This window comes from Argopecten irradians, chromosome 13 (assembly GCF_041381155.1).
Source record: "Argopecten irradians isolate NY chromosome 13, Ai_NY, whole genome shotgun sequence".
Taxonomy (NCBI): domain Eukaryota; kingdom Metazoa; phylum Mollusca; class Bivalvia; order Pectinida; family Pectinidae; genus Argopecten; species Argopecten irradians.
The window spans coordinates 24,802,602-24,814,317 of record NC_091146.1 but is presented as its reverse complement, the minus strand read 5'-3'; positions in this window follow the sequence as shown (position 1 = coordinate 24,814,317).

Genomic DNA, 11,716 nt, shown 5'->3' with positions numbered 1-11,716 from the left:
CAATGAATTGTTAATTATAGTTCAACATGATTCACATCTAATAGATATGTGATTACTTAACAATGTTACTGTACCATTATTTATTGTCGGTTTCCTTTTGAAATATATGCGTACTTATGAACCAATGTTGACAGAAATAACAGAGCATTGGCTGAAGAACATTGCCGCCTATGCTATTGACGACTCCGCAGTCGAAGCAAGAACTCCACCCGTGATCCTCGTCGGGTCCCACCTCGACCAGGTGTCGTCTTAGGTAAGAAAATGAATTGTACATCCCCAATAAGTAGAACAGTGTTTTTTATGTCTTCTGACCCGAGTGTCATCGTGCTTCGTCCCTAATGGTCCGTAATCAGTAAATTTTTCAGATTTTAAGTTCCATCATATTTAGCTGAAACATGCCTGAAATGGTTCTGACATGGTTAAATTAAAGTGTTGTTATTTTTTTCAGATCGATTTGGAATCTAAGATTGTGGCCTCGGCTGGCATCAAATGTTGACAAAGCTATTTAACATAAACTCCACATGAATCCGATCAATTTTTGTTATTTTCCGGGTCGAACGGAAATTTAAGACGGCCGCCATCTTGAAAAAAAAAATTTTGAACCTGGTTCTACCAATAGTATTTATCTGATATTTGCCAAGAATGATCCTGACATGGTCTCGACTAAATGTTATCCATCGGGACATTCCGAACGGAAATATGACCGTCATTTCGAAACACATTTTCAACTTCTAATGTCAGTTGTGATTTTGATTACATATTTGCTTGAAATGTTACTCTGACCTTCGTTAATGAACACATGTTTGCCTAATTCGTTGGATGCTTTTGATAATTCAAAGTATTGCCCGCAAACAAACGGTACATCTTGAGAAACACCATTTGAAATTTCTTCGCAACATTAGTCAGTCTTTCGGGAGCCTACAAATCCAACCTATTGCATATATCAATTTAAGTGTGTATCATATTTAACTAATAGTTAAGGATTATCACTATGCTCAATTAAGGCCCTAGGATATGTCGTATATTCATTTCAGATATCACACTTATAGGTTATATGTTTCCTGATTATTAAGTTATGACCAGGAATATTTAAAACTAATGAAAAACAAGACTATGAAAGACTATTTGTTTCTACTTTTTTCTTGATATATATATTGAATACTTAGGAGAGAACAGCAAGAAGCTGCGTTTTGATGGATGATTCTTCAAAAACTCTCCTAGGACAAATCCAAATCTCTGCAAAGAATCTGTTGATAATATTCGCGTCCTAGTTATACATTTCCCCTACCGCACAACCTTAGGGGGGGAAACGATTCATCACCACCCGTTGACCATAGCGACAAGTCACGAAGAAAACTATGTGGCAGAAAGATATTTGATATCCTCCGTCACTCATATCACGGTGGCAAGATGCCTGTTCATGCCGACGGTTGGCCTTGCAGTCCAGGGCATAGCATGCTGTGTATTGGCCTTAAAGCAATCAGGGTAGATCATCGGCTTTGAAATTTATGAAAGAGCTTGCTTGACGTTAAACCGTTAATTTGCCTAGTGCACATTTATAGAAGGACGAAATATATATGGAATTCCCTCCAGTAAAACTGTTTCGGTAATTTCTTTAAAATGTGTTTTTTCCTCTGAACTGGAAAACTTTACGCCTTAGATCTCTTTCCAGATATAAAACAATTTGGGTAAGTAATATTTTTGAGATTATCAAAATTGTAGTGTAAATTGTATGATTATTTCTTATTATTTCTATTTTATCAGAAACTTGAAACTAAACGGACCATTCCATTGTCCAACATCCATGGGGATAATCCGTTTTTCATCCTCCAAGCCCAATGGACTGTAGATGCTTTTAAGAAGGTGATTACGGATCCGAAACTCACAACCAACCTCAGTGGACACAGTATAAACAATCTGGTGTCCTTTTTCAAATTACTGATGGAACGAAGAAAGTTTTCCTGATAATAAAAATATCCTTCGTATCTTAATGGAAATCCTCAACCTCTTGGCCAAGCCACTTTCCGATGATCCAAACGAGTATATCAGCTACTGCATAGTACCATGTATGCTGAAAACCGCTGCTGAATGCTTCGACCCATACTTTCCCAACACCGTCATCAAAGTCACTCTATGTATCCAATTCAACAACCCATTCATCCCACATGCTGTATGAGACAAACTCATTGCATCTTGTATTCACAGATTTGAACGTTTCGAGAAACCGGGGCAGGACGGCTTAAATTTTATTCAACGGGGGTTTGCTTGCCTAGCAGTAAACGGACTATGGGATATGGCATGAACTGCAGATACCATGTAATGAAGGTTATTATATGTACGAAGGATGCACATGTAACAACAAAAGGGGCTGGGATAAGCTTATTCTGCATTATATTACAAAACAAGGGTTGTTTTGATCACCTACCCGTTATTATAAAAGTTTAGGTTGATTCCATTACTGCCATCCTTTTCAAAAGTATTTTCATTTGTTTTTATGTCAAATCGGGTTAAACATCTGTTAAGGGTTTATTAACAGAGTCAAATTCAATCTGTTCTAGGCAGAATGATTTAATGGAACGTGATAAACCTGATGGTGATGATGATTCTCATTTTGTAATACAGTCGTTACGTTAGAAACATGTAACTTTATTTCCTAGAGCACACAGCGATATATATAGCTTATTTAATCATTTTGTTTTATTATTGGTTTCTGAATAGTTGTCTGGGTACAAAGTCCACCGGTTATAATGATAATATTTGTATCCCGAGTGTTTTTATCCATTGTATAGAGGTTTTTCTGTCGTTACATAGTAACACGTAATTTGATTTGCTAGATTACATAATAATAGATAGACGTGTAATTAATTTGCTTCCCTATTGTTTTGTGAAAGTTAATCTTGATTGTTCTATCTGTAAAACCCAAGGGTATGACAAATTGAATACGTTAACTTGAAGTAGGGAATACTTAACAAACTTAGTCTTCTATAAACTGTAATAACGTAAATGATTTACTCATCACTGTAGGACCAGCGGTCAGGTGGTCGCATTTTAAATACTTAGATCAGGTGGTCGAATTTTAAATACTTCATATTGTCGAATATTGTATCCCTTTACTATCTGTGTGAGATAAGATAAGGATTATTAGACACGTTTCTGACAGGTGAAAGAGGCATTCCAATCCTACTGAAATGTTTTACAATGTTTGCACTCCTAAGATTTCACGATAACCACCCAGATCTTGTCAAAATGAGTAGATCTATTACCATAAACTTTACATGACGAGGATATCAAAGTATTGATTTTGTTTCCAATAAAACAAAACTGTCGAATTACATCAGATGGTTATCATACATGTATTACGTTTAACTGCTAGATTGAAGGTCACATCATATTCCAATAGTTTCTCCACTAAATCAACGAAATAGTCTAAAATGTATGGAGCACTTCGTCCTTACGGATAAAACACTTTAGATGCAAGACCATCATTTACGCATATGCTGTTTCATTGTTGTGTTGTTATACACATTTTTTTTCAAATTCAAATAAAAAATGCTTAATATATAGCTTAAATGCTGGATAAAGACCAGTTAAAGTTTGACATCTAAGGTAGTCGATTTCCTTCGTTTGATTGGACATTTTTGTAACATTATTCGATGTCAGATTACTGTAAAAGTGTAGATTTTTTAAGTGTGGTTAATTTCGCGATTTCCTTACTATTCGTGTGCGGCTAATTTAGCGATCTAATAACATTGGGGTAAATTATAAAACAATTGCCTCCTGTAACTTCTGTTTGACCTTAGATTCATTCTTCACATGGTGTTTGAATGTAAAATTTTAATACATATTATATCATACAATTCAGGCTACCTGCAATTAACGTAAATTGTCACTTTATTCTGACAAATTTGACCTGTTTTTTTACACGTAATTGCCGTTCAGGGACCCATGAACTACTGGACATGGAACAGGCTGTCGGTGTTGTTTTTTTAATTGCATGTATGATATATATTTGACAGAAAAGGTTAAGTGTAAATATCAGTCTTTTGTTGACCATTCAATTATTTGGCAATGATCTGTGATAAAGTCTAGATTACAAAAAAACATGTTTATATTCGAAAAGTTTCACCCCAAATGGATAATCGTGAAAGTTCACGACCTCGATGGTCTCTAACAATACATAGGAGATCTCTGACAACTTATTGGAGATCATCGCCAACACCTCCTCGAAGGTCTCTGACAACACCTTAAAGGTCGCTGACAACACATTGGAGGTCACAACCAACACTTCAGATGTCTCTATTAACACCTCAAATGCCTCTCACAACACCTCGGGGGTCCATGACAACACCTCTATAGTCTCTGCCAACACCTATGATATCTCTGACAACACTTTGGAGGGCACTGCCAAAACCTTGGAGATCTCCGATAACACTTCAGGTGTCTATGTGTCAATGACAACACTTCTGAGGAGGTCTCTGACAACACCTTGGGAATACTCTGACAATACTCCGGATGTTTCTAACAACACCTCGGAGGTATCTGACAATACAACAATAGGTCATTGACAATACCACTAAGAAGTCCCAACACCGATTCCTTGACAACAATAAATCCCTGGAGTCACATTGGATGTCCCTGTTATTATATTAAGAGGTCCTTGGCAACACCTAGGAGGTCACTAATAACACATCAAGAGGTAACTGACAACACCAATAAGAATTCCCTGGCAACAACTCTGAGTCCCTGGCAAATAAAATTTGACAACACCACTAAGACGTCTCTTATAACACATCAAGGGTCCTTCACAACACCACTAAGATCCGTGTTAACACCATGGACGCCCATGGCAACACATCGTATAAATGCACTAGCAACATATCTAGTCCTCCTCGTATGAGAACAACGGTAATTCTAAAATGTCTAATTAGTCCATAAAACCAAAAATATAAGATTTCTGTTAGCTGGTATCAATACTAGGATATGAAATATATTCTACTCAAAATAATGTTTTTGCACATCATTTACAACATAAATCCCTTGATGTTTAATTTCTAACTTTTGACTCATTATGGAGAATATTGAGCTTACGGTAGGTAACAAATTTACCATTGATGACTTCTTGTTAACTACTGTCGTTGTCATCGTTAGCGATCGAACTCAGTAATTCTGCATTACTAGTCTTACGCTTAACTGATTGAGTGTCTGTATACAAACTATATAGGTTTTCCCTAACTTGTATACATACCATATATTATCTCCATATGTCTATATAAAAACCTTTTAGGTTCTCCATATGTCTGTATACAAACCATATACGTTCTTTCTAAGTCTGTATATACAAACCATATAGTTTCTCCCCATGTATGTATACAAACCATATAGTTTCTGCCTAAGTCAGTATACAAACCATATAGTTTCTGCCTAAGTCTGTATACAAACCATAAAATGTCTCCCTAAGGCTGTATACAAACCATATAGTTTCTCCTTAAGTATGTATACAAACCTTAAATATCTCCCTTAGTCTGTATACAAACCAAATAGTTTCTTTCTAAGTATGTATACAAACAATAAAGGTTCTCCCCAAGTCTGTATACAAACCATAAAGTTTCTCCCTAAGTCTGTATACAAACCATATAGGTTCTCCCTAAGTCTGTATACAAACCGTACAGTTTCTCTCTAAGTCTGTATACAAGTCATAAAGTTTCTCCCTAAGTTTGTATACAAACCATATAGTTTACGCCTTAGTCTGTATACAAACCATACAATTTCTGCCTAGATATGTATACAAACCATAAAGCTTCTCCCTAAGTCTGTATACAAACCATATAGTTTCTCCCTAAGTCTGTATACAAACTAAATAGTTTCTCCTAAAGTCTGTATACAAACCATATGGTTTCTGCCTAAATATGTATACAAGCCATATACTTTCATAGTCATTAAACTATCTTATTAAACAAAAACTTACATTTAACAATTATATGGAAATGCATTCAAAAGTGAAATTACGATACCGTTGTTATTCGACATTCCACTGGCGATCACTGAAAGCAGTTTAACATTTCCTTGTCCCTTTAATTAGACACGTGTGATATAACCATTATCTGAAAACAAACGATGTGTACATGTACAATAGTAGCCAGTCAAGATTACAAGTATATGATTGCTGATCACTAGACCAATCCGTAGTAAGCAGCTCCAATATACGTTCTCCATGAAGTCAGTCTATGCTACAGGTTAGATAACGTGAATTATTGTGTATAAATCAGACACGTGAACGTATGTATATAACAAATTAGCAGCAATGAAGATAATAATATATTGTAATTTACAGTAAAGATTAAAACACGTTCAGTAGGAATATGCTTACAACGAATCAATGATAAACACTTAACATAAATATATTTCGATTTCGAATAATCGATTTGCTTCAGTATTGGTGCCGAAGTTTCGAATGTTACACTTTGAGTATGAGTAAAGACATCACTAATTATGTGGCTCTCTATCTTACCATTTCGTAAATTCTACAAATCGTTAGCAATGCCGGCGGCGAACATCAAAATGACTTACAGCATCTTTACCGTACTAATGTTCAAATAAGGTAGCATATAAAACAAGGTGCCGGGTATTGGCCTGGGATGTAGACGGTACCGCACCATGCGCACTTTTTTATAATGTTCGACAATGAGTAGAATACTTTTGAAGCAGTTATATGATGATAAAAGTAATTAAAAAGGCGTTATGTAAGGAATATTTAATCTATCAATATTTCTAATTCTAATAGGAACAGCTTGACATCAAGGACATCTTATTATTGTGTGTGCCGTATTTTTCAGAATCACGAATCAAGAAGAGCTTTTGATACTTTATTCTCCAACATAAATTATCAACATTTTGAGATTTACAATGCTTACAATGCATATCTTTTGATTTTACAAGTACGAATAAGAGCTGAAAATGATTGCTGGCTGTACTACCAAAATTCACATCTACAGCACAGTAAAATGAGTACATACAGTAAGACCATGAATCAAAGTTTTGGTCTAAAATTTATTTTCACATTTCTACAATGTTATTAATAATTATAAAATGATTTCTGCATGTTTGTTTCCATCTAAAAACATGAAACATAAAACAAGAATTTTACAGTGCATTTATTTTGTGTCGTAACTAATATAAAAAGCCCTATATATTTTCTCTGTCCATTTCAATGATTTTCACAAGATAATTCATCAACCCTGGTGGTTTTAAATAGATTATCATTAAAGAAAAAAATGTCAAAATTTTCGGCCGGTTACGGCACATATAACTTTGGTTTGTTTTGGTTTTGAAATTTATATTCCTAAAATAAAAATGGATAAATGCGTTATGTGTAAGCCCGAAATACCAATTGTTGGTCGGTATATATTTTCTGGATACTAGATTTTTGGAGGCATTATATAATCCAGAAAAGTATTATGGGGTCTTACTCAAATACCCAAAAGTTAAAAAAAAAACTTTGGTGGTTTCATATGTCACGATGTTTCTACTGCCGTTACTATCAATCTCCTTTTAATTGTATGCAAATTGACGGATTCGATATAAAGAGGTTACCCAACAAGTGACCCCAAAAAGTGACTGTTGTTCATCAAACTTGAGTTATATTTTAGATCATGGCAAGTTTTAGTAAGACACGAAATTCAGAGAGTTTCATTCCATAATTTGAAAATGAACTAGCATGAACTTAGGTAAACATGATTAATCACAGACACGTGTTGGTAAACGTGTTCTTTCGGATACCTTTAACTCTATAATTATAAAATGGTAATGATTTGTTTGTCCTTTACATTCAGGGAAGCCTATCATCATGCATTGCGTCATAACATATTTTCACTATAAAATATAGTTCATAAATAAGAAGTAATTATCATATTGTTTAATAACTTGAATACTCAACTACCTGTAGTAAGGTAAGTACAATGAAACTAAACAAAAATTCCCATATGAAATGTAGTCCTTAATTGAGAGCCAATCGTAATCCAGACAGGTAAGCTTGGGGGATGGATGTAGTAGCTGTAGCTAGAAGCTGTCTAAACGTGTATTGTTTACATGTCTGTTGATTGTCTTATCAATAGAAATATACATAGTCTTTTAACAGTTGGTGGTATGTCTGCTGGATGTTTAAAGTTGAAAAAAAAGATGACACAGGACGTGGTAGACGATAGATATATGTTTTGTGTAGGTGTAACGATGAAAATGGACCTCCGTTGAGAAATTTCAACTTTGAAAACTGACCCCAAATGCTCTTGAAGATGAAACTTTTTTTACATCACAAATTATATCTGACAATAACAGCTAAAACCACCTTGTGATGGTTGACAAGTGGAATTCTATAGCATAGCATTGTCGAACTGTTGCATTAAGCCTTGCCGAACTGTCACATAGCGCATTGACACTCATTGTCGCACTGTCACTAGGCGCATTGTGACACCGTCGTTCTTCGCGTAGCGTATGGCGCATTGTCGCACTATCGCTTGACGCATTGTTACATTGTCGCTCTTCGTTAAACGTATTATTACAATGTCACATGGCGCAATATCGCGCTATCACTGGGCGCATTGTCGCACGGTCGCATTGCACACTGTCACTCTTCGCATGACGCATTGTCGCACTGTCGCATGGCGCACTGTCACATTGTCGCACTGTCGCATGATGCGTTATCGCACAATCACATATCACACTGTCACATCATCGCACTATCGCATGGCCCGGTTGCAAATGCGACTGTGTGGTATGGCCAATATCAGCCACCATAATAGAGTGAAGATGGAATAAATAATTCGTGTTGAAAGAAATTCGCTTAAGAGGTTTTGAAACTATAAATTAATAAAAGTCTTTAGCTGAATGTTCCCCGAATCAACATATTTACTAAACTCACTTGCAAATTACAAAGTCGACAACACTATATTTTACAGAATTTTCATCGACAATTATAGTATACTTTTGATTTTCTATGCTTGGCGTCAATGTAAACACAAAGTTTCAGTCATCATTTTCAAAACAAAATTCCGGATTTTTTTTCATATTATAGCAAATATTTACTCGACGGTCCACGAAATTATATTGTATCAAAATATAAATTGTTATAAGCCAATTACCCAATTACGTAGATTTGAATGTATTTCGTAATACCTTCGTAAGAAATTCGTATCCAAATGTATATGCAAACAGTTTAACCATTTTTTGCCGATGTAAAACGATTGTTAGTTATGATGGGGGAGAAAACACCTTAAACACAATAGTCAACCTCTGTATTAGCATTGTGATGTTTTCTAGATATGCTACGAACCATGTTAATACATGTAACAACTTATTAGTTTGACAAGTCGTATTTAGATAAGAATATACACATTCCCTCCTGGACGGGAATAGACGTATCATAATTTGACGAAGGTTTATATCAAATCTGAAACAAAGATTAAAAAAGCTTTGTTGTCACGTACCAAGGTTTGACAATACACATGGAGAACTGTACAAAAATCAATTATTTCTCAAAATCAAAGTAAAAAATAGAAGACACTGAACCCGGACCTGAATAAATTAATAAGATCGTCACTTGGTATTACCATGCATGGTAACTAGTTTTCACATTGACGTGTGGTGGTAAATACGAGCCTATCCGAAAGTATTCAACATGACGAAGATGATAAGAGCAGATAACTTTCACATATAAAGGTAAGGGCGATACGACTTTATACTTATATCAATACAATTTTCATAATTTATTTCAAAGATGGTATATGACAGGAAGTAAGTTTAATAATTAAGATTGCTTAAACACGCGTACGACAAATTTATTGTTCAGGGTGAAATATTTTAGTATGGATTTTTAGAAAGTTTGGTTTGAAACTATAGTGAATCAAGGGTGGTGATTTGATACTATATGTGAGGCTGATTTCGGTTATTTCGCACAATTGCATTGCAAACCTGCCGCGCGACGGTGCGTCATGCGACAGTGCAACAAGATACAAGATACAAGATACAAGAAACATTATTTAGTGTCGAATATATAAAACATGGTAACATAAGCTCGTTCGAGCTTGTATTTCGACAAAACAAAGTATATTGTATATATAACAGAAATTAAAACTAAAGCATCACAGTTGTTAGTAATTATAAGTACAGGCACTACATAAGCTATCACAGAATTTTTCACAAATTATATTAAAAGGGGTGACAACACAAGCAACAAAGCAAACCAAAATAAAAATAAAATAAAGACATAAAGACATGTGTTACACCACAGGATGCAGGGAGACATTAAGAACAAAGTTTACACTTACAGTCCGGGCCGTCCCACTTACGGAGCAGCCTCCGAAACTCTGCATAGTTTTCAACCTTACGCAGGTCATTTGGGAGGCTGGTCCATATGCGGGACGCCTCGTACCTGAATGATTTCTTACCATACCTGGTGGTGTTAAATCTGGGTAGGTTTGCTTTGTTTTCAGATCTGAAATTATAAGTGTTCAATAAATACAATAAATATTGTCGTACTGTCGGATGTCGCAATGTAGCATTGTGGCATGTCGCTCTTCGCTTTGCACATTTTCATCATTTCACTTTGCGCACTGTAGCACTGTCACTCTTCGTTTGACGAAATTTTCACACTATCACTTAACGGACTTTAGAACTGCCACCTAGCGCATTGTCGCATGGCGCATTATGACGTATTGTCGCATGACGCATTGTCGTATTATGACGCATTGTCGCATGACGCATCGTCGCTCGGCGCTTAACGCATTTAAACTCTTCGCTTGGCGTATTTTCACATTTTCGCTTCACGCACTGTAGACATGCCGAACTTCATTTGACGCATTTTTCGTACTGTTGCAAAGTAGGGTCGCTTATGCAACGTTGTGACTTGGGCGATATCATCCACCGTACGTAATACCTTCAAAACGTGTCGTTTGTATTACTGCGTGTTTGCATATTTCAATGATCTAGTAGTTTCAGTTTCCGTATGACCAAGCAATTAAATATCCTCAAAATAGCAGAATGTGTTAGACCTGTTAAAACTAAAAAAATGCATAGAATGGTATTGATCAGCTTCTTATGTTATCAAAAACTATTTGTTTAGAGTTTCGCCGACGATTTATTTACATCACAAATTATCTGACAATGACAGCTAAAATCACCTTGTGAAGGTTGAAAAGTGAAATTATATAGCAAAACATTGTCGCACTGTTGCATTAAGCATTGTCGAACTGTCACATAACGCATTGTCACTCATTGCTCGGCAAATTGTTACATTGCCGCATGTCTCATTGTCGCACTGTCACATGACGCATTGTGACATTGTCGTTCTTCGCATGGCGTATGGCGCGTTGTTGCACTTTCGCATGACGCATTGTTGCATTGTCATTATTCGTTACACGTATTGTTACATTGTCGCATGGCACAATGTCGCACTATCACTGGGCGCATTGTCTCACTGTCGCATGGCACACTGTTAACTTGTCGCACTGTCGCATGATGCTTTACCGCACAGTCACGTCATCGCACTGTCGCATGGCCCGGTTACAAATGCGACAGTGTGGTATGGCCAATATCAGCCACCATAATAGAATAAATAATTCGTGTTGAAAGAAATTCGCTTAAGAGTTTCTGAAACTATAAATTAATAAAAGTCATTAGCTGAATGTTCCCCGAATCAACATATTTACTAAACTCACTTGCAAAT